The sequence below is a fragment of the Bactrocera tryoni genome, chromosome 3, assembly GCF_016617805.1.
Source record: "Bactrocera tryoni isolate S06 chromosome 3, CSIRO_BtryS06_freeze2, whole genome shotgun sequence".
In the NCBI taxonomy this organism is placed as follows: Eukaryota; Metazoa; Arthropoda; class Insecta; order Diptera; family Tephritidae; genus Bactrocera; species Bactrocera tryoni.
The window spans coordinates 17,127,982-17,151,596 of NC_052501.1; the positions used below are offsets into that span (position 1 = coordinate 17,127,982).

Genomic DNA, 23,615 nt, shown 5'->3' on the forward strand with positions numbered 1-23,615 from the left:
TGAGCCTATTTGTAAAAATAAATGCGTTCATGGACCAGTTCAAATATGTTTCAATCATGGACAACGTAATGTTACCATATCCTGATGACAATATGCCCGTAATGTGAATTTACCAGCAAGATAACGACTTGAAACATACTGCGCGAGGTACAAAGCAATGGATACACGAAAACATGGTGCCTCTATTAGACTGACATTTATGCATTCCGGGCTTAATTCTAATCGAAAATCTTTAGACACATTTGAAAAAAAGGGTTCGTTCTCATAAAGTTGGAAATTTCCAGGAATTATATGAAAAGGTTAAACCATAATGACCATATTCCAAAGGATATCTTGCCAAAGTTTACTGGAGTCAATGTCTCTTAGAGGCCAAGCCGTGATTGACAGTAATGAGTTTGCAACCAAATATTAACTTTAAACTTGAAATAAAATAATTTTTCCAAAAAAAAAAGAAAGCGTGGTTAATTACTTGCGCGACCCAGTTTTGACTTTGCAGTCATAAAATGCCTTTATTTTATAAAAGCTCTTTTATAATAAAAAAATGGCTAATTTACAATAACTAAATTTGCACAATTTATCTTTAAGACATATAGTTAAAAAACTTTTTTCGGAAATGAAAATATCAACCGATTTGGATTTTTCCTTCTAGCGTTGTTAACAAGTTGCACGCATCTGTAATTAATTTTATTTTAATATTTTTAATTGAAAATTAGCTGTTCAAAATAACAAAGGATTGTCAAGAAGTCAAATGTTTTTCAGCCATACATACATTATTTGTGAGTCTACCCAGGCGTATACGTTATCTCAGCCAAGTAATTATTCAACAAATGTTTTTATGTAATGTAATATAAAGGAATATTCGTTTACTAATGAGGGAAATAAATAATTCATTTGTATAAATATGTGCTCAATTTATATATTGCGATTTCGTACGACTTTTTGATATTTTATAAATTTATCTTGTTAAGCACTTTAGCTTCATACAAGTAGTAATACGAAAATAGACAATATAATAAATTTGAAAGCTGCTAAAATAGGCTGCGCCGCTCCAGAAAGCATTTTGCTTGACGCAAAAACAAAAAAGAAAAACATCACCCTTTCTGCCTCATTAAATACTATTTATGCTAATTTATACGCACATGAACAATGCAAAAATTTGCATAAGAGCACACACACACACCCTACACACATGCGCAATTTATAATTTACAAATTATTTTTTTAATTTTCGAGTGTATTTTGCTTTTGCATACTATACCGATGCGTATAAACAATGGCCGGTCGACTAATGCGAATGGCATAACCACAACAAGTGACAGAAACAATTTGTATTATCAGCATTTTATGTACTCATATGTATATGCGTGTGTGTGTGGGCGTGTGTGCTTGCGGTTTGTTGCTGCAGTGGCGAATGAACGTCTATCCAACAAACTAACAACAAAACAATAGGCATGTAGACAGACGTACAACAACAGAATGAATGTAGGAGTCAGCCAGCACACACACAAACACATACATTCTCACACATACTACATACCGTCTCACTTGTAGGTGCGCTAAAAATATGAATAAATAGGCAAACAAATGGGTTGACACGCGTCGCAACGCGACAAAGCGAAATTAGCATTTAATGGTTTCTACGAAAGGCGTACAAGCGTACAAAAACAAGGCGAAAGCGAAAACAAAAACAAAAATAACTCCAAACAAATATAAAAATTTTAACGAGGTGTAATTGGAAAATATCTAGAGGCGTTAAAAGGTTCTAATTAAAAGTTATGATACCGCAGCCGGGAATATTTATATTTTATTTTTCGCAGACAGACGAATTTAAGTGGCTGAAATGAGTCTGGGCTAATGCCATATTATGCCATTTGCTGGTTGTAAAATTTTGTGGCAGGTAGCTAAATGGTGCTGGCAATGGTTTTCGTATATGCGGTTATTAAATTGTGGCAACTATTAGCTTAACCGCTAAATTTGGGCTTAGCTTATCTTGAATGCCAACAATTTTTGAAAAAAAAAAAATTTTATTAAATCGAGTTGCCAACAATTTTCTATAATAACATATAATTAAAAAAAATTATTAAAAAGGATTGCCAACAATTTTCAAATCTAAAATTTTAAAAAATTATTAAAAAATAGCACATTTTGGATTTTTTGACAGGATTGCCAACGATTTTTCAAAAAAAAAAACTTTTCATAAAACAGAGTTGCCGACACTTATCAAATGAAAATTAAAAAGATAAAATATTTAAAAATAGTATATTTTTAATTTTTTAAACAGGATTGCCAAAGATTTTTTCATAAAACTTTTTATCAAACAGAGTTGTCAAGTTTTTTCAAATATAAATTTTAAAAAATTATTTAAAAAAAGCATATTTCGTTTTCTTAGATAGATTTGCAAACGGTTTTTCATCAAAACTCTTTATCAAAGAGAGTTGTCAACAGTTTTCATATTAAAAATTAAGTTTAAAAATAATTAAGTATTCATTTAAAAAATAAAAAATTTTGTATTTCAAAATTTTTCAGATTACTTGCTAAGATTTTTTGAATAATAATTCAAAATTTAATTTTTTCAACATGGAGATAATACAAATTGTTTATACATATATTATATATTTGATAGCAATTATTTAATTAAGAAACACGAGATTCAGGGTCGCCAACATTTTTTAAATGAAAATTAAAAAAAAAAAATACTTACAATGTCGGGAGAGATAAAAACTTTTTGCAGACAGAATATATTTAAATTAACGACTTTTTATAAAACAGAGTTGCCAGCAATTTTCAAATAAAAATTTTAAAAACTCATATTTCGCACTTTTTGTAAACAGAATTGTCAACAATTTTAAATTAACGACTTTTTATAAAACAGAGTTGCCAACAATTTTCAAATAAAAGTTTTAAAAATACTTATATGTATTTGGGATCAACCTATTTAAAAATAACATATTCCAGATTTTTCAGACAGAGTTGCCAAGAAGTTTTTAATAATAAACTTAAAATTTTCACCATGATTATAACAAAAAATTGTTTCATATGTTTGAAAACAGCTTTGAAGAAATCTAAGAAAAAATTTAAGAAACGTAATAAACAGAGTTGCCAACAATTTACAGATAAAAATTTAAAAAAATATTTTACCATTTTGCACTTTTTTAGACAGAGTTGCTAACAGTTTTAAATTACGACTTTTTCTAAACAGAGTTGCCAACAATTTGCAAATAAAGATTTTAAAAGGATTTTTTGAAACACTTGGTGATTTTTAGCTATTTAGAAAAAACATATTAAGTAATTTTTCAGACAGCTTAATCAATTATTTAAAAAACAATATATTTTTTCGAACTACCTTGAATAGGATTTGCAAGTATTTGGGTAACGCAAATGAAAGGTATGGTAATCTTTATTTTAGAATTTATAATAAAAATGCTCTTACATAGGAGTTCCAAAAAATACACAAGAAAGATAATTTTTTAAATTACAAGTGGGCTTTTAAATTTTGAAAAATCGATCAGAGCTTTAAAAAATTCAAATTAATTTCTCATAATGTCTAAATAAAAGCATTCGAAATATAAAACAAATTATTTGCAAACATAGGTAATATGAATCATATACTATGTAGGTAATTAAGAGCTGAAAATTATTCAATAGGGTTACCATCAGTTTGGTTTATACAAAAATCGACAAAAATATGACAGGAGTTGAAATAAAAGGTCAAATAAGTAAACGAGAAGCCTTTTTGAAAAAAATGAATATGCAGTAAAAAATTTTCACTTTCTAAAATATGATTTTTAAGCTTTATTCTAGAAAAAAATACATAGAGTTGCCAAGTTTTTACAACTATATTTAAAATGCAGATAACAAACAAAAATATTATTATAATAATATCATATGGTTGCCAATTTACAAAAAAAAAATACAAATATTAATAAGAAAATAATATATCAGTAATTTGCTTTAGTTATAACGGTACTAAATAAATATGTTTTCCATACAAAGGTTACCACTAAAATTAAAACCAAATATTTTTAGAAAATTAATTGTGTATATTAAACAGCTTGTATATTCAACATATACCTACATATATATGTATATGTATTTTATAGAGTTGACATATGCGGTATAACTAAATTTGATTAATATCAAAGGAAACAAATCACATGAATATTTGCTAAACGAAATTACACTTTAAAATTCTCAGAAAAATTTAATTTAAAATAATATTTATTCAAGTTCAATAGTTCAACTCTCAAAAATTCATTTCGGTTCTCTTTACAGCAGAATTTGCTTACATACAGTTTTCTTATCTGATCGTCTGCTTGCTTAAAATGATAAATAATGCGCACATTTTTGCCTCCCAACTACTCAAATATGCATTCTTCATTGTCTTCTGGCTCGCATATGCTCCCTGAGGTTTCGTTTTTTTACTTTTTCTTGCATTCTGTTTTTAAGCAAATATTTTTTATACATAAGGGAAAAGTAAAGAATCACTCAATCTAATGCCCTGAATTAAAATTATTGCAAAATTCGCAAAGTACACATTGCACGTATTTTCATTATCAAATCAATCAATATAAGATATTTTTATTTAATACTTGTACATATATACAGTGAAGAAGGTAAATAAAATCTGGTACGAAAATTTTAACCCCAAGAAGGAAATGTGGAAGACCATATAATATATATTTTGCACACATTCTTTTCTCTACAAGTAGTTACTCATTTATTGGAACCGCGGTTAACGGAACACTATAACATATGTAACTGCCATACAAACTGATCTATCAAAATCAATTTCTTGTATGGAAAACTTTTTTATGTGACAAAGGTATCTTTATGAAATTCGGCATACATTTTTAGTTGCCGCAATTCTATAATTTCCCAAAAAATTAATCAGATCGGACCGCTATAAACCATAGCTGCCATACAAATTGATAGATTAAAATCAAGTTTCTGTATGAAAAACTTTTCTATTTGACAAGATATCCTGACAAATTTTGACATTTATTTTGACTGAAGACATTGCTTTAATTTCCCAAGAAATTATTCAGATCGGATATACATATAAGATATCGTTGCAATACAAACAGAATGACTAAAATCATGTTTCAGTATGGCAAACTTTTTTATTTGCCAAGCTATCTTTACGGAAATTAAAATGGAATATTGCCCAAAGCAATGGTACAATCTCCAAATGAATTGTTCAGATCGGACCACTGTATCATATAGCTGCCATACAATTTGGCCGACAAACTGCTTTTTACACCCTTTTATGAATATTTTTTCTTGTTTTCTTTATCAACTGCAATCAATATAAATTCAGTTTTTATTTACTTTTAATCAGAATCTGGGCATGTGTGTGCAAATATTTGCTTCATTTGCAGAATTTTCAAAGCAAACATCAAAATCTATGAATATTTGGCGGCAGGAAAACAAAGACTTGCACTAGCGCTTTAATACAAGCAAATCGACAAATCAAAGCAATCAACAAAGTGCAAAAAACTACAATAAAATTACAAAAACAACAAGTCATGCATGCAAAAAAAAAGTGGCAACAGTAAATCATTGCTGCCGTAAATGTAGAAATAATAAAACAATTACAAGGAATATGTCTTGACAAACTTGTTCGAATGCATAATGATGCATGTAAATATATATACATAAATATATGTACACGTTTAGCTAAATATGTGTATATGCATAAGAAAAAAAATATATATATATGTCTGTTAGTATATATGTATGTTTATATACATTTATATGTGATAGGTAGCATATATATATGTATGTGTGTTCACATCCTTTCCGACTAAACCAAAATAATCGTAAATCTTATCATTTCAATCAGCATTTCGCTCCAATCCACTTCCGCCAGCAGCATTTCAGCAGCGCCAAACAACGTCACAAACACACATATGTATATGTGCAAGTAGACAACTTTGCGCAAGCAAACTTATAATTTATATTGCACTTAATCTCAATATGTCAATATGCATGTACAATACTATAACCCTCTGGTTTTGTAAGTATATGTCTATCAGCATATACCTATGTATATATGTGTGTAAGTGTATTGCTGCCTTGGTGCGCGTGATTTGTGCTCATACGCATTATTTGCCAATCGTCTGTTCTAACGCTCACGTTTGCCCCTTTTGTCTGCATAGCCACATATCTAGTGTGTATGTGTGTGCTGTCGTCATTGTTTTTAACAAAATAATCGCTCATACACACCCCCACAAACACATATGCATAAGAACATATGGGGATATTGAATTTTATTTTTATTATAATTACTGTCTACGAGCGGCGCGTATGGCCGACCAGTTGCTCATTTTCCCTTATTTTTTATTTATAGTCATAAGTGCCGCTACATGGGATTACACTTATGAGTGTGTGTGTGAGTTTAACATATACCACGGTAGCGTAGTCTGATTGACCTTAATATATAAAGCGATTTGCGTGTGATTTTCTTTTTTAATATTCGCGTATAATAATAAATACACACAGATATACGAACATATATGTCAATCTTGCTGTTGTAAACATGCATTATTATGTATATTAGGGTATGCGTTATTTCTGAAATTGAATTAATTTTTACGAACGTGCCCATAAGTTTCAATTTTTGGTAAAAAAAAATTGTCCAACGCAAAAACTTCTAAATTCTTAACTTAAAATTTGTTTCTTTTTCCGTATATCACACGATTTTGGGATATTTTGCATTAATTAAGAAAATTTAAAATTTTGAAGATATGGTATTCAAATACAAAATTTTCCGTTCCACAAAAAAGGTTTTAATGATTTTTTCCACAAATCTACTCATTTCAAAGTTACATGCATTTAAACTTATGCTTCGAATGCACTGAGCATCCATACGAGTGAATTATACATTTTGTGTTGCTCATACGTCATGGTGTACTGTGTACATTGAAAATCTCAATTTGGTACAAAACTTGAAAATTAAGGTGGCCTTTGCAAAAAAAAAGTCAAATTGGGAAATAACGAACACCCTAATATACTATATATCTTCACAAAAATGCAAACTATGTATGATCAAAAAAAATCGAAAATCGCTAACAGATATTATAACCAATATATAAACATTTTATAACCATAAAATAATTTATCTCAATATACATAAAGGTATGATAACCAGTTTGTAACCATTTTATAACCAATATGAGTGTACGATAACCAATATATAACCAGTCTATAACCAAAACTGAAATTTTGTTTCAATATGAGTGTTTTCATTTATATCGCTTTTCCTGCGCCTGTAAACTATGAAAAGTGATGTTACGTTATTTTGTATATTAGGTGAGGATATTCATATCTATTAGGGTGCTTCAAAAAAATTTGTTGAATTTTTTTTTTCAACTCTTACCCCTGCAAATTTTAGTGATTGACAAACCAAAAATCCTTCCTCAAGCCAGGCGCTGTAGCTTAACTCTAAGGGGCCGCTATTTTTTTTGTTTTTAGATTCCCATACATTTAACGTAGGATTTTTCGTTTTTTTCATTCAAACTAAAATTTCACCAACTAATTGTCGCATAATTTTTAAAGTTTGAAAAGCCAACTTTATGAATATGTGATGGTTATTTTTGAGAAACGAAAATTAGTATGTTAAATTTTAGTTTGAATGAAAAAACGAAAATTCCTATGTTAAATTTTAGTTTGAATGAAAAAACGAAAATTCCTATGTTAAATGTATGGGAATCTAAAAAAAAAAAAAAATAGCGACTCCTTAGAGTTAAGCTACAGCGCTTGGCTTGAGGGACCACTTTTGGTTCGTCAATCAATAAGATTTGAGGGGGTAAGAGAGTTGACAAAAAGAATTAAAAAATTTTTTTTGAAGCACCCTAATATCTATATACATACAGTATACAGTACATAAATATATTCATTCATGCATGTGCTCATTTTATTTTGTCTGCCGACAAAAGCGTCGGTATTGATTCCGTGAAAGTCTCATAAGCTCTCATATCGGCGTGCAATCTCGCTTTAACTAATGACACTAGCACAAAGTTGGGCACAAATATATACATATATTCCACATATAGAATACACTATGGTCTACCATTGAATACTTATAGTAGTATATGGTACATTTTCACCTCAAGTGACAGCACTTGTTCAATAACTGTTATTTCGTTGTCACATTTTGTTTATAATTGAAATTTCGTGGTATAAGGGTATAACATTAAATGTTGTTTGCAGTTCGTGAGAATTTAGTAAGAATCATCATTTGCAAAGAAACTGGAAATATTTTGCTGTTCTGTTCCAAATTGTTATATTTGAGTAGTAAAATAATAAGAAAACGATTATGTAATATAAATACAACACAACTTACATAGAATATAAAGTAAAAAGGAAACTTTTTTTTTTTTGCATCAAAATAAGGGGTGTAGCCAGAATGAACCGATTTAGCTGAAGCATGCAGCTTTATAACCGATAAATTATTGTCTTTTTGTAGATAATTTCATAATGCTACTCTCATAGAAACCCATTCCTCATTCCAAAAAAATAAGACAGTTGATGTGTAGAAACTTTCTTGGGGCGAATTTCATCAGAAAAGTCATTCATAGACAGGTGCAGCTAGTAGTAATTTGGCGTTAGGTCTGGGCTAAAAGTTGAGAGTATAAAAACTTTTATGAACTAGCGGAGATTCCAGCCAATCATTCGCGATGTGCGTGGTATGGCGTTGTCCTGACGCTATATAATGTACTTTTGGGAAAATGTTTACTTCAGACAGTCAAATTGATAGATCAAATTTAAAAGATTGACCATAAAGGAAGAGCTCTTTCGAACTGCTTCGCTTACAATTTTACAAAACACATAGGTAAATCTGCAAATGCTGGCTTTTCCACCGTTTACGCTGCTTCACCGCGGTTCGACCGTGATCGTTGTCGTAAGTGACACACTTTTCATTATCTCTGTTTAGAAGTGGATCGATTTTGTTGTGATCCAGCAGCGAATTCGGTCTATAAAGATTTGTTTTTGCATTAACTCGTGTTACACTCATATACACATCGAACGTATTTTTGTATCGAACGTTAGTTAGGGTATACGGGTTTCAAAATATTGATTTTTTTTATTATCTTATTAAATTCTACAGCACCTCTAGAATATTGTCTTAAATTTTCAAGTTGATCCGAGTATAGTTTCGGAGATACAGCTTTAAGAACTTGAGCGTTCGAGACTAGCTAGGCTAAGTACGTCGTCTTTAAACGCGTTTTTTCGAAACTATGTTTTTGAAGTCGGATTTCTCGAGAACTACCCAACCGATTATGAAATTCATGAAACACATTTCTTTGAGATACAATTCTTAAAGACTTGGACGAAGAATTTTTTTCGTTGCAATCGTTGTAATAATGTATTTGAAAAAAATGCCGGAAAATTTTCACTGAAATTTCAATTATTTTGTAAAAATTTCAACCAAAAATTCAATTTTCAGTTTTTTTTCTTCGTCCAAGTTATGAGTTAAGGTTTTTACTAAAATACGTATTTTTTCACATTAGATGATTTTCTGAGGGTCACTGGAAATGGCGTCGTAATGTGTAAAATATTTTTTTTTTATTTTCAGAAATTCTTTGTTAATAGTGTATGTTTGTAGCAATAAAAAATTCTACTAAAATATTTCAATTTTTAAATGAGAAAAAGATTGTTGAAAATTTTTATAAAATTCATTTTTTGTATGAGAACAATATAAAAAAGGAATTTTTTTACTCAAGGAAACCCATGTGACTCCTTAACTCGTGTTTGGCTCATACAAGGTCTGTCGCAAAAGAAACAGAACTTTTTAAATATAACTGTTTCTGGTGGCGCCACCTATTGGTGGGTATATTAAATAAAAAGTTTGATCTCTTGTTGACATTTCGTAAAAATTTTAAGACAATTGGATAACTACAATCGATGTTATCGATCAAAAAGTGTCAGCAGCTTTTGGTCATCGGTCGTCAAATGCAAAGAGCAAATATTAAATTTTGTTTTAAACTTGGGAAAACGTTCACTGAAACATTTCAAATGATGAAAAAAGTTTATGGTGATCAGTGCCTATCCGGTAGTAATGTGCACGAGTGGTTTAAGCCATACCAAGATGGTCGTGAGGACCTCTGTGACGATCAGAAGTCGGTCGTCTTCAGAAGTCAAAAATAAAGACAATGCTGATTTGTTTATACGATTCCGAGGGTATTGTACACCGAGAGTACGTCTCACCTGGCCAAACGATTAATGCTGTGTTTTACCTTGGTGTTATGAAGCGTCTTTTGTCACGCATTCGTCGTGCTCGACCACAATACCGTGAGATAGGGTCCTGGCGCCTGTTGCACGATAATGCGCCGTGTCATCGGTCGACGCTTGTCACTGATTTTTTGACAAAAAACTCCATATTAACCATTGATCACTCACCCTACTCACCTGTTCTGGCACCCTGTGATTTTTACCTATTTGGAAAACTTCATTTACCCATGAAAGGACACTGGTTTCAGGAGATTTCAGCTATCCAAAAGGCGACGAACGATATTCTCAAGAGCATTCCGAAAAATGACCTTAAACACTCATTTGCAATGCTAATTGACCGCGCTAAACGCTGTATCGAAGCACAAGGAAACCACTTTGTACAAAAAAAATATAACTTTTGAAAAATTTTAATTTTTTGTTTTTTTTTTTAACAGTCCTGTTTCTTTTGCGACAGACCTTGTATGTACAACGAGCTTATTTTTATGGCCAACATTATTTAAATGGTTCAAAATGTTACAAATGGGGGTTAGTCGATTTTGATAATTTAAATTTGTTAGAAATTCAGTAATATCTTCAATCTGACGTATTCTAAAAAAAAAAACAATATTAGTGGTAAGGATTACAAGAGTGCACCTCCGCAGTAAGAAGTTCTGTGACGAAGTTGTTTACTTATTTTGTCCAAAATTTTTTTAACCGATATATTTTATTACTTTTTATTTATGTATAAATACGGCTAAAAGATTAATCACAAAACTTTTATTTACATATAATTCTGCGTATATTCTAGTACAAATATCAAATCGATTAAGTATGAATGGTCTTGTGCATAACAAATGCCCAAGGCACAAAAATTGGTTTAGTTTGAACAAGCAATTATATGCACACTATTGTATTCACAGAACAATATATATGTCATATGCCGCATTACGTTATCATCTTCTAGTAATAACATATATGTATAATCATCTACAGAACAGAGTAATTGTTACATTTACCTGATAATAATGGTTTGTTTATCAAAAACTCGACACGGACTACTTTGATTGAAATTATGTGTTCACGTGTTGACCTGAGAATACCAGCACACGTTGCACAAGCAGATAAACAAACAGAGAAAACGAATTTACACGCACATGTGTATATGCAGCTGGCAAAATAAAGATATATATACGCTTGTACATAGACATGTTTGTGGGCGTATAATGTATTTTGTAAATCAAATATGCAGATAAGCACAAGCAGTATATATATAAATATGTAAGAGTGTGAGTGTTCATCTAGTATGTGCATATGCAATAACTGTAAGGGAATATATAAAAGAGTAGTACTTTGATATAAAAATATGCCTATACATATGTATATACTATATATTAAGTTATTCTTTCTGAGACGTCTCGTTACAATGAAAATAGTTTGCTCAAAATTCGATGACATTTTTTTAATAAAAAATCTAGACAATCAGACTATTTACTTAGATTTAAATCAATTTGATTTGAGTTTAAGGTTGAAGAACTTTTAGGTATGCTTTCACGAGCATTTTTTGATTGATCTTTTCCTGTCAAACCAAAATTTCATCAGAGGAGCTTATCTTTGGAATCATTGAAATATGTCGATCAAGCGATCAACTTTAGTGTTAAGCCGTTTAGTCGAAAAGACCGAAAGCTACTACATATCGTCGTCTTCTTCTCACTACGACTCCTTCTTCTTGACTTCTTCCTACTTTCAACAGCAGCGCCAGCAATAGCAGCTGGGGGTGAGGCATTTGCTGGTGTTCTTGATGAACTCCTTGATGTTAGCAGTTTCCTTTATATCCACTTTGGTGGCACCATTAATAACCAATAGATTCTTGAAACCATTGGCTATGGTGTGGTGTGTGTTGCTGAAGTTATAGTTGGCTAACCAATCTGTAACGAAACGGCGGCAAAATTGGCAACACCAGCTTTGTACTTCGCAAGTAGATTTTCGGACATGATCACATGTTTCGAAAGCCTCAATTTTGATAACAGAAACTGCGAAAATTTTACCATAAATTCATATTTTACTCGCTGAGTGCTTTGTTAAGATTACTGTCATTGTAGATTCTATGAGAAGATTAAGATTTTAATGAATTTTCGTGGATTCAGAAGTTGATGTTGTTTTCAAACATATTAAAAACATTTAAAATTTCATTTTCTACTAACCATTAAGTTGTCGAGAATATGTAAAAATGAACACGCTGTTTAATGTTTTTTCCAGGGCATCAAAAGTATTTCTTCTCAGTCTTGTGATTGCCGAAAATAATTTAAAAAAAATTTGAAATTTGAGCTCACTTTAAAGGAGCCAATTTTCAAAGCATATTTTCTGAGATCTTTAAAAAGAACTATATACTGGTATTGTGTTGTCTATATCCTTTTAGCAGCAGTTTGCTTCTTCTAGTCAATTAAAATTTACCAAGAACATAGGAACAATACGTTCAATGAAACTTTAGTTTTAGCAAGAAAAGAAGTCTTAAATCAGTAAAAAAATTGGGCTATTTTGACTGTTAACTGATAATTTTATACAATTATGCATATAAATGATAAGCGTGACAGCTATGTCTATGTGTCTGTGACTAGCTGTCTGTCAGTAAGGGAACTAGTTCCTTCGTTTGAGGGATCAATATGAAATTTCGTAACACTTCTTTTTAACCGAAGAAGCTGCTCATTTGTCGAAATCGCTGGTATCGGAGCACTATAGCATGTAGCTGACATATAAAGTGAACGATCGGTTACAGGTGCTTGTATGGAAAACTTTCACATTTGCCAAGATATATTCACGAAATTTGGTATAGATTATTTTTTAAGATAACAGTGTAATCTCCGAACAAATTGTTCAGATCGGCTTACTATAGCGTTCAGCTGACATACAGAGTGAATGATCAGTTACAGGTGCTTGTATGCACAACTTTTTTATTTGATAAAATATCTTCATGAGATTCGGCAAGCATTACCATCCCAGATATTGCCACAAGCTTGGAAAAAATCGTGCACATCGAACCACTATAGCATATAGCTGCCATACAAACTGACCGACTAAACACAAGTACTTGTACAGAAAACTTTTTTATTTTATAAGATACTTGTATGTTCAAAATATTTAGCACAGATAATTGCGCTAAGCAACGCTTCAATATCCGAGAAAGTTGTTCAGATCAAAACACTATAGCATATAGCTGCCATACAAACTGAATGATCAAGATCAAGATCAAGATCCAAATCACTTTATACCCATCAATAGCATGATATGTGTACCTGTGCAAGGTTATAGGTTTGATGCCGCCTAAGTTAACGGGTTTTCTTGTTTTCATATATATTTATTATTCGTATATTATTAAGAAGTGTGATGCACGCTGTCTTATTCATTTTTGCCAGGAATTTTATTTATAAAAGGATTAAAGAAAAGTCTTTAAAATTCAGCTTTAAAAGCAGTGAACTTAAATGCTAATGATTTATGTAAATCTAAAGCACTGAAGAACACATAAAGCTTTAGTCTGCATAATATAAGAAACAACTATTTCAAAAAACAAAAAAAAAAAATTGCATGGCGCTTAAATAAAGCAATAAGTGGCTAACAGTGATATGCCATAGAAGAAACGCAGGTGAATTGACATTCAAAAACAATTAACATTTTAACGCAGCATGGCGTCAAGTCGCAATAGCAAGGCATTTCGGATTAAAACCCTCTATAATGCTGCCAATTGCTGGCGCTTAGATTTAGTTACGTATACGCAGTGTAGTACATCTAAGCTACAATTTGTGCAAATGCATAAGTATGTACACGTAAATATGCACTCAACTATGTTTAGCGGTAAAATGCGCCAAGCACTCAATCATTCATGCGCTCGCTCGCTTGCAGTCGATTACGCCACCGCTTCATCATTCGCTGCTGCATTTGTGTAACACAAACGATCGTTGGCTGTTTAACGGTCATAATGCAGCAATTGAAATGTGCCAGCAACCGCCAGTACATACCTATCTAAATTTGTTGTATGCTAGAATTAGCGAGCGCTTGTACGTCATCGATCAATTTGCTTCCAGCGCAAAATATCAATCAATTTCCGAATCTCGCTGCCAAGGTGAGCTTTTGCGCGCATGAATGTTTGTGTGTACATGTGTGTGTGCGTGCAGGCGTGCGCATTTCTGAACTTTTATTGCCAGCTTTGCTTTAAAATTCTGACAAATCGCCAGTTTGGCGCTTACAGTACAAACATTTTTGTTGTTCTTATTAACACTTACCGCGCCGTGTATGTAAAATTGTTGCCTTTCATTTGTTTACACAATGTGTGCTTCGGGTGGCAACATTTATAGGCGTAATGATTTACTGCTGATGAATGTATTGTTTCATATTAGCTTTAGTTGCAGAGAACAGTGGGACAATTACCTTAAAATAATGTGAAAATTTAAAATTATGCAAAAGTGTGCCATCAAATGATTGAGTAACGATACTAAACGATTTTGTAAACTATAATTCGCGCAAAAAAATTTTTTTTAAGTTAGTTTCTATATATTTTGCTGCATTAATGTTCTGCATCTGTGTATAGAATAATAGAAATTTCTTTACTTCTGTTATTAAAATCAATTTTCGATTTGTCCGCTCATAACTCATTTCTCTGTGTTTTTTCTACTGTAACTTTAAAGCTATAATAATAACATTGTATACACTGAATCATTATGTAGCATATAAAAATTTCCATTAAATCGAATTTTGCATACATTTATTTTTTTATAATTTCAATTTACAAAACGCACTGGAGACTAATAATAGAAAAATAATAATAAAAAAGTATTTGTGTACAAACAGCTAAAATTATTACGTGAATCGTTTTAGCATCTAGTAATATACATACATATACATTTTCATATATGTATATGTATATAGTAACGATTTTGTGTGAAACTTTATATTTGTTTTTATTAAGCTTTAGGAAAGTAGCTTTAGAAAAGTATATTACTTTTATGATATTTTGATAAAATGTATTACTTTTTGTGGCATAGGAAAACTTAAAAAAAAGCTTATTATAAAAAGTCTAAAAAAGATGTAACAACTATAAAGCAGCTAGTTAATGCTCAGCTCCACGGCGTATGAGTAACTTTTTTGCATAACTTGCTCTAATAGACATTCAAATAAGTTAATAAATGCGTATGCGTTGGCTGTCAGCATTTATAAGCTATGTGAAATTATTTGTATAAACTTTAATACATTTTAAGATTTTTCAGTATTATTAAACCGATTTTAATTTTTTTTAAATTTATTTTTTAATTTTTTAGAATACTCCGACCATTTAAATAATTTCAGTGGACAGTTTGGATTTAAAAGAAAATTGTTATTAATATTTTTTTGTTAATTGTTAATGTCATACGTGATGCTGAAAGAGTCAGTAATGTATTTTATAAAATAAACTTAAATAATATTAACATTTCTATGCAAAGTGTGCGGACACGGCGTATGAGTAATTTTCTTTGTATTTTATATGGAGCCAGTGAGTGCGGCAAGCAAATAACAATTCACTTGTGTCTGGGCTTGCATATATATTTTGAAATTGCATTTATAGTATTGCCTTAAATTTTGACATTAGCTTAGGGGGAGAAATGGGTTTCCTCGGGTAAAACCAACAACAATTTTTTTCTCATATAAAAATTAAATATTTTATTGTTACAAACTTCCACTATTAACAAAGAAATTCTGAAGTTTTTCAGGATAACTCCCTGCAGGATGATCTAAGGTGAAAAAATTCAAGTTTTAGTTAAAATCTTAACTTAGAACTTTGACGAAGGAAAAAAACTGAAAATTGCATTTTTCGCTGACATTTTTACATAACAATGAAAATTTCAGTGAAAACTTCGCAATCTTTTTATTTTAAATAGTTGTAATCGAAAAAAATCCTTCGCCCAAGCCTTTAAAGATGGTATCTCTCAGGCTTGTGTAAAATTTAATATAGATCGATTGAGTAGTTCTCGAGAAATCTTGGCAATCGGCTTCAAAAACAAAGTTTCACGAAAAACGTGTTTAAATACGGCGCACTTATTCTAGCTAAACCTCGAGCGCACAAGTTCTCAAGACTGAAACTATTATTCGGATTAACTTGAACAGAACAATATTCTTGAGGTGTTGTAGAATTTAATAAGACAATAAAAAAACGATATTTTGAAACTCGTAAACCCGTGTAACCGCTTAAGCTATTTTATAAAGTTTATTAGCTTTTAGCCCCCAAAAAAAATTTGAAAAAATTAAATATTTTTTTGATTGTTTTTTTTTTTTCTTTTTTGAATATATAAATATTTTTATAACCCCTATTGAATATAAATGTTGTAAAATCTTATAGTATGTATGAAAAAATCATAATTAATTTAGTTACTTTACCTAAACTCTCTAAATGTAATTCATATGAGCGGCATTTCGTATACGTAATTTTTCTGCATGACTTGCAGTTAGGCATTCAATTGGCTATGTGTGTGTAATTTGATGGCAGTATCAGACTACGGCTGCTATACACTTTTGAACGCCACGCGTTAATTTTAAACACTTTTGAATATTCTTCATTAATTTTGTTTTTTTTTCGAATATTAATTCTTTCGAATATTAATTTTTTTCATATAACTTTTTATTAATATCCTTTTCCAAAATTAATTTGTATAATTGGCAGTTATTCTTGATTTGGTTATCTACTTATTGCATTATTAATCAGCTATTCTATAGTGTACCGGTAAATTATAGCATACCATACATTTTTCCACTACTCAATTAATACATGGCGTATGAGTAATTTTATGCTTACACATAAAAATCGATAGGCATACATAATAATAGCTATGCGTTTATTGAAATAGTTAGTTTTACTATTTTTTAGTGTTCAATATTGTTTTCTCAATTATAAATAATGTTTTTTACATTTTTTAGGCTTAAAAATTTGTCAGTAAATGATGATGGCCGGCACATTAATGACAATATTTGAAAGTCTCTTGAACTGAAATGTTAAAAATTAATGTTAAAAAAATGTATGAAGATCTTTAGTTAATTTGCTTGATTTAAACAACTTTTCTAATATTTTTATACTATAACTTTATTCAATAACTTTTCAAATGCTTTTATAATATAATTTTATACATCTAAAAGCGCTTCCTTTTGAAGTATGCACACATAAAGGGATAATCGCGACGAAAAATTTATTTATTTCATAATATTCCCTATTTCTGCATAAATGTTACAACCTTTTATTTTTTTGGAAAAATCAAATATCTATCCAAAATAGTAAAGTTCTATTATTTATTTCCTTGTAGTTGCCTGAAACTGCTAGCTAATGATTGAGCCATTTATTTCGTATGGCCCATTTAAAATACATTATCTTCAATAAACGCCTCAACGACTTGTTTGGAGCGTTAATTATATTTTTAATGTTAATAGCAAGCAATCAGTGATTGCAAGAATGTTGTAGACTTTGCAGAAAAATAAAATTTTGTTGCTTGCAAAAATTAATTGAGCGTCTGAAGACAAGCAGTTGTAGATCTACAAAACAAAGTTGATTTGTGGAACTTTCCACTTGTTTGTAATATTTTTCTATACTGAGAAAATTTTAAAATTGAAAAGCAGGAAAGTTCTGGAAAAGCTGCAGAGTATGCTTCCTCATTGTTTAATTTTTTTTTAATATAAACCATTCGATTCTCCTAACTCAAATATCACAATGAAAACATTTTTCCATAAATTTCCATAACTTTTAAGTTGTGGAAACCTTTGATAAATGCGTTCGAAACTCTTTAGAAAATAAATAAGTAAATAAATACATACTACATATATTAAGCTTGCATATGAAATATACACGGAAATCTTGTTACTCATACGCAGTGGTGTTTCATAAAAGCATATCAGCACACAATTTACTTAAGTAAATATTCTTATACACATATATAATATTCATATATGTAAATATGCTGCAAAAGCACTGCTAATGAAAGCAGAAACTTTTAATATAGCGCTGACAGCGGTGTTTGGCACCCGACTGCAGCAGAGCCAAGCAGCCAGAGGTGAAGGTCATTATAAATATTATATACATTTTTTCTTTATTACACACTGTAAAGAAAAGTTATCACCTGAGGTATTTTTAAGTAACTTATATTAATTTCTCAGCTTTTATGTGTGTGTAAGTAGAAGTAAGATTGCCTAAATTTAGGCGTATATTAGTAATGCGATATTATTACAGAAAGGAAGTAGATATATTAAAGAAGTTTGAAAGATTTCAAATAATTGCAATAAAATAAACACAATACTTGCTAGTTTTGAAATGCAAATTTGCAAAAAAAAAATCTCAGAAATTAATTTTTAATAAATTTACTTTCATTTTAACATTTGGTATTAGTTGACAATAAGTAATGTGCAGAGGTGCTTCAATTAATATAAAAGCTGAGTATTCAGCTAAAGTGAACCCTTTTATTGTAGTGTCTCCCATAACAACATACATATGTATATGAGTTGGTGGAAAATGTTGCCAACATTTAGGATTATTTTGTTTTAAATTTTATGCTCAAACGCAATAAAAATGTTCCAGAAAGTTTTCACTTTTACCGATAAATAAAAAATCATATATTTTCTAATTCTCATTATATTTATGGGATTTTTGAAATATTAGCTTTCCTTATTGTTGCCATTTATTTTTAAAATATTAATCTAATTGATATTACTAAAATGTTAGGGTAATGAAATTCTTCAAGGTATTTGTCAGTATATTTAAAACTTGTACAATAATTTTGAAAAACGAAAACGTAATACATTTTTTCAATATAGTGTTGCCACACAAAAATTTTTTTTTTTTCAAAATTTTCAAAAAAAAAAATAGTTTTAAACTAACCGTTGCATTGCATTTAGATAGTTTTCAATATAAATTATTGCTTGGAAATTTAAAAAAAAGAGAGTTGCCACTTTTTTATAAGGAGACTACTAAGAATTAACGTTTTCGTTTATAGTACTTTCTGAGAAAATTTCAAGTCTTTGCCATTAAATCATTTACATTCTACGCTTAAATTATATTATGTATGTATACATACATATGTATGTACTACCTGTGTACACAACATTTCGTAAAGTTCTCGCTTATGGCCACTCTGCACAGCTAAACTTTTTAGAATATCTGCGTAATAGCATTTTCATGGGAATTTCGCAAACTTCTTTGGCATGCATAGGTACACAGTTAACGCGAAGAATTTACTTACATGAAAATAACTGTTTTCTAATATGCTGCCAGTGACACTTGAGGCAGCATATGTGTATGTGTGTGGGTGAGCATATAAGGAATGTGAGCGAGAGCATGTCAAACAGCTTTGGTTACAAGAGTTCAAAAGCAAACAAACAACAAAGAAACAATAGCAGCAACACTTAAGGCCCAGTAGAAAATAACTAACAGCTGGAAATTTTTTGGTCAGAAAAGAGAAGTCGGAAATTTCAATTTTTATAGTAAGAGTAGCTAGTTGCTAATCGCACAAAACGCATTAAATGTTAGCTGGAGGACATACTAATTTAGTTCTTAAAATTTTCAGAAATAAATAAATCCAAAAAGTTGAAAATCATGTTAAATTTTATTGTTTTGTAAAATTGTGTAGGGTTGCCAGATTATTATTTTTTAACTTTTTCTTGTTTGTTGAAAATAAAACTGATGTTACTTAAATTCTTTTTAAAATTTTGTACAACAAGGTTGCCACCTACTCACAAAAAATTTTTCACTGTACTGAAATTTAGTTAATGCGTATATTATATACATTAGGTGAACTAAAATGAGCGTATTCACACAAAAAATTATAAACGTTGCCACCTATTTCTATTTTATATAAATATAATTTATTTTAAATTTAAAAATTTGGAATATTTATTTTGGATATTAATTTTTTTTTTATCTAATACATATGCTCAAAAAAACAATACTGCAGACAAAATAAATTTGTTTTGAAAATTTTAGGAAAAGTATACCCTAAGAGTTAATACTATAAAAAATTCCTAAAATTGTGAGGAGTTGCCTCTAAAAATATTTTATATAATTTCTATTTGTTTGTTGTATATAAAACTGAAATCTCTAACATAAAATCGAAAATTGCATCAAACAAGGTTGCCATCTACTAACAATAATTTTTTTATTCCATTGAAATGAATGAATTTTATTGAGAGTTTGTTCTTAAAAAAAGCATATTCATGAAAATATTAAGGAGTATTGCCACCTTTTTTTAAATTATATAGCAAAATATACGACAGTGTTGCCACCTAATTTTTTTTTAAATTATATTTTGATTGTATAATTAAAATCCAACAACCAAAGGAACTCACTTCTATTTTGAATTAACAAAATATTTGAAAAAAAAATAAAATAAATATAAAAGACTTTAAATTAAAAACTAAAATTTTTAATAAAAAAATTTTATTAAAAAAAACAGCAAGTGAATGGCTATGAAGTGATCAAACAAAACCTATTGCGTATACGTATACAAAACCGTTTATAAAATTTTTTGTTTGCTCCAAATTTTCCTACAGGGCCATTACTGTAAGCACTCACAACACCGGCATACCTTCACGTGCGCGAACGCATTTACGAGCCACGCATAGTTACTACCGGATACATGAAGTGTTGAAGCAACAAGATAGCCATACGTAAACACACACACATACATAGTTACATAATGACAACACATGAAGTGGCCAGCCTGCACTGGCAGGTGCGGTTTTCGTTACAAAATGTCGGAGACAGTACATGGCACAGGTAACCAAAGTTGTTGGCTCTCAACTTAAGAGTGAATATTTCCTTTTTTCTTTCTTTGTTTCCACTCCCACTTCGACAATGGCTTAGGAATTCCAAGAGTTCAGTACACAAAGTCGGGGTTGTTGTTATACATTATTTATTTGCTTGAGTTGCGTGTTCCTACTGTTGCTCAAAAATAGTTCGGTTTTTTTCTAGGTTCTGAAGTATGTTGCGCTTTTCTAAATTTTTCCCTTCGCAGAGAAATTGCTGCTAATGCCGTTGCTGTAGCAAATTGCCTTGCAGGTAAACTACTTGTACATTGGCTAACAAGTATACAAGTAGATACACACATACATACAAATGTATGTGTGTGAAGAGGTGCGTGTGCGCTGGCCAAAGCGGAAATCGTTGCGAAAACAAGTTTCCTTCCTTCGCCAAAGCACTTGCTTGCTTAGTCTCAGCTACATGTCTGTGTGTGTGCGTATGGAATAGTGTGTGAGGCCAAATAGTACCGTTTACCTTCTATTACATAACAATGCGCACATGTGTGTTTAAAGAAATACCTCCGCATGCTTTCCATACCTTTCAGCAACAATTTCAGCTATTCAGTTTTTAGTAACTGAACAATTCTTATTTTATATACCGTTATTTGGGCTTTGTTGGATCTTTTTGGTTTACTGCGTTTGTGTGCTATATATTTCGTAAAATACTTTCATTCAATAAGTTTGCTTATAAGAACCTTCTAAGTAGTGTTAACAACGAACTGCCGCAGGTGCCAGTGTCGGTAAAGCATTTATGTGTGTGTGAATGGTGAGGAAGACATACCATAAAGTATGTATAATGAAGAAACATAGTAAAAGTGAAAGTACAAACGAAATATTTTGGAATTCTGAACTTACTAACCTACTTGATGTTATTATGGCATTCCATGCTTGAAAGTATGCTAATATTATTTGAGAATCCTGAACTCAGTCACACATTTATAATATCACATACTTGTAAAATAAAACTTTGAATATTTTTACATGCTGCAGTAAAAATTTCCACTAAGAATCGTAACAAAAATTTCTATAAATTTTAAATACATATGTATGTGAATAAAAATATTATAAAAAAATTTATCTTTGCGGCTGCAGTTCAAAAATTTCATAGAAAATATAGTCGGAATAGTGTTTTAAGATCGTTCGCTGTGAATATATATTATTATTAATCACCACAAATTTAAGTCTGGCATTAATCTTGGGACATCCTGTACTTCGCATCTTTCGGCTAATTGTACAATAAAACCCAAAAAAGTTATTAATAATGAATCAACTCGATTACCACTTCTTAAGTAAGGGCTTCTTAGATCGACGGGAACAAATGGCAGTGAAAAAGGCAAGATTTGGACTATAATGAGGAGAGGCAAAGCTTCCCTGCCGCTGGCTGAGGTCGAGCTTTGTCAAAATGAAAAATTATTGTATTTTACGTAAGCGAATTTGAAGTTGTCGCTAGCTCTTCACAATAATGAAGCGCATAATATAGTACGCCCTTCTGATCCCACCAAATACAGAGCATTAACTTGGCAGCATGTATATTCTGCATTTCTGCTGATTTGGCTACTTTGCCTAGCCTACTTGTGGAGCTTTTACGCAGCTTTTTTGATATATGACACCCGATTTCCTTGTTTTACAATATATCCGGCACCTTTTAAGCGTTTTGAAATGCTTGTTTCAGTGACTAAGAGTCTGGAGCTCTTCTTTTGCTTTGACAGAGTATTCATTGAGTAAAGCTTTCAGTTTCTCTCAGTTTCCTCAGTTTTGACACGTTCGCACAGTCAGAAGATGTTACTACTTAAATATGAAGAAAACATCCAACAAAATATGATGTTTTTTTTATATTTAAGTAACGAAGAAGAACTTCTCGCAAAAGCACTTTCTTAATATAAGTATAAAGGAAACTTGAAGCTTTTTATAAACCTTAAAACACTGCACAAAAAATCCTTTAAAAATATATGGGTTTAAAACTGTAATATAATTTTTATACTTCCTGCGGATCAAAACTTTCGAAAATGCAAAAAATAAATTAAATAAATTTAAAATATTGAGTATATTCCCTCACAAATATGGAGTATAATATATGAAAGAATAGCAATCAGTTTTACGTCTCTTGAAGGCTTAAATATGCAGGTATACTGAGAAATCAATTCAACTCCATAAATAGTGACTGAATATCTGGTTAATAATTAGTAACATTTTTAAAATATTTTCTCCCCATAAGCTCATTAAATAAGTAACGAGACGCAAAATGATCAAAATTATTCATACTTCAGCCTTCTTTTAATTATTTTAAATTAAGTGTATTTGTTTGTATTTTTTATATCATATTAAATTTATTATATCGCTTATTTGTCAACACTTACCCTGCATCATAAATTTTGAAGACAAAATTATGAACTTTTTATCAACAAACGGCCTTTACATATCTCTTGATATGTTTCTCTATCACTTTTTTACTCTGTTTGGTTACTCGTGTGCTTATCTCTATGATGTCGCATGGCTGCAAGAAGAAAAAAGTCAGTGTTGGTCAAGGTTTTAATTGAAAAAAAAATCAAAAAAAAAAAATAAGGTACATGAAAACAATTTATTTTTGCAACAAAAAATTTAAAAATAGGT

The 23,615-nt window shown here is 30.5% G+C and overlaps 1 protein-coding gene and 1 long non-coding RNA gene across 3 annotated transcripts in view; one reads left to right on the plus strand and one right to left on the minus strand.

Moving 5' to 3' along the window:
• Window positions 1–23,615, minus strand: part of LOC120771556 — a 104,276-nt gene that overhangs the window by 14,051 nt on the left and 66,610 nt on the right. The window contains exon 2 of the long non-coding RNA XR_005704979.1: window positions 23,363–23,499. This is a non-coding gene — a long non-coding RNA (uncharacterized LOC120771556). The remainder of the gene's footprint in view (window positions 1–23,362; window positions 23,500–23,615) is intronic.
• Window positions 1–23,615, plus strand: part of LOC120771554 (diacylglycerol kinase 1) — a 195,647-nt gene that overhangs the window by 3,762 nt on the left and 168,270 nt on the right. The window contains exon 1 of one of the 2 annotated variants that reach the window (XM_040099616.1): window positions 15,962–15,972. The exons of the other annotated variant lie outside the window; for it this stretch is intronic. The gene's annotated coding sequence lies outside the window, so the exon portion shown is untranslated. Of the gene's footprint in view, window positions 1–15,961; window positions 15,973–23,615 lie in introns of those variants that run through there. 2 annotated transcript variants of the gene reach the window in all.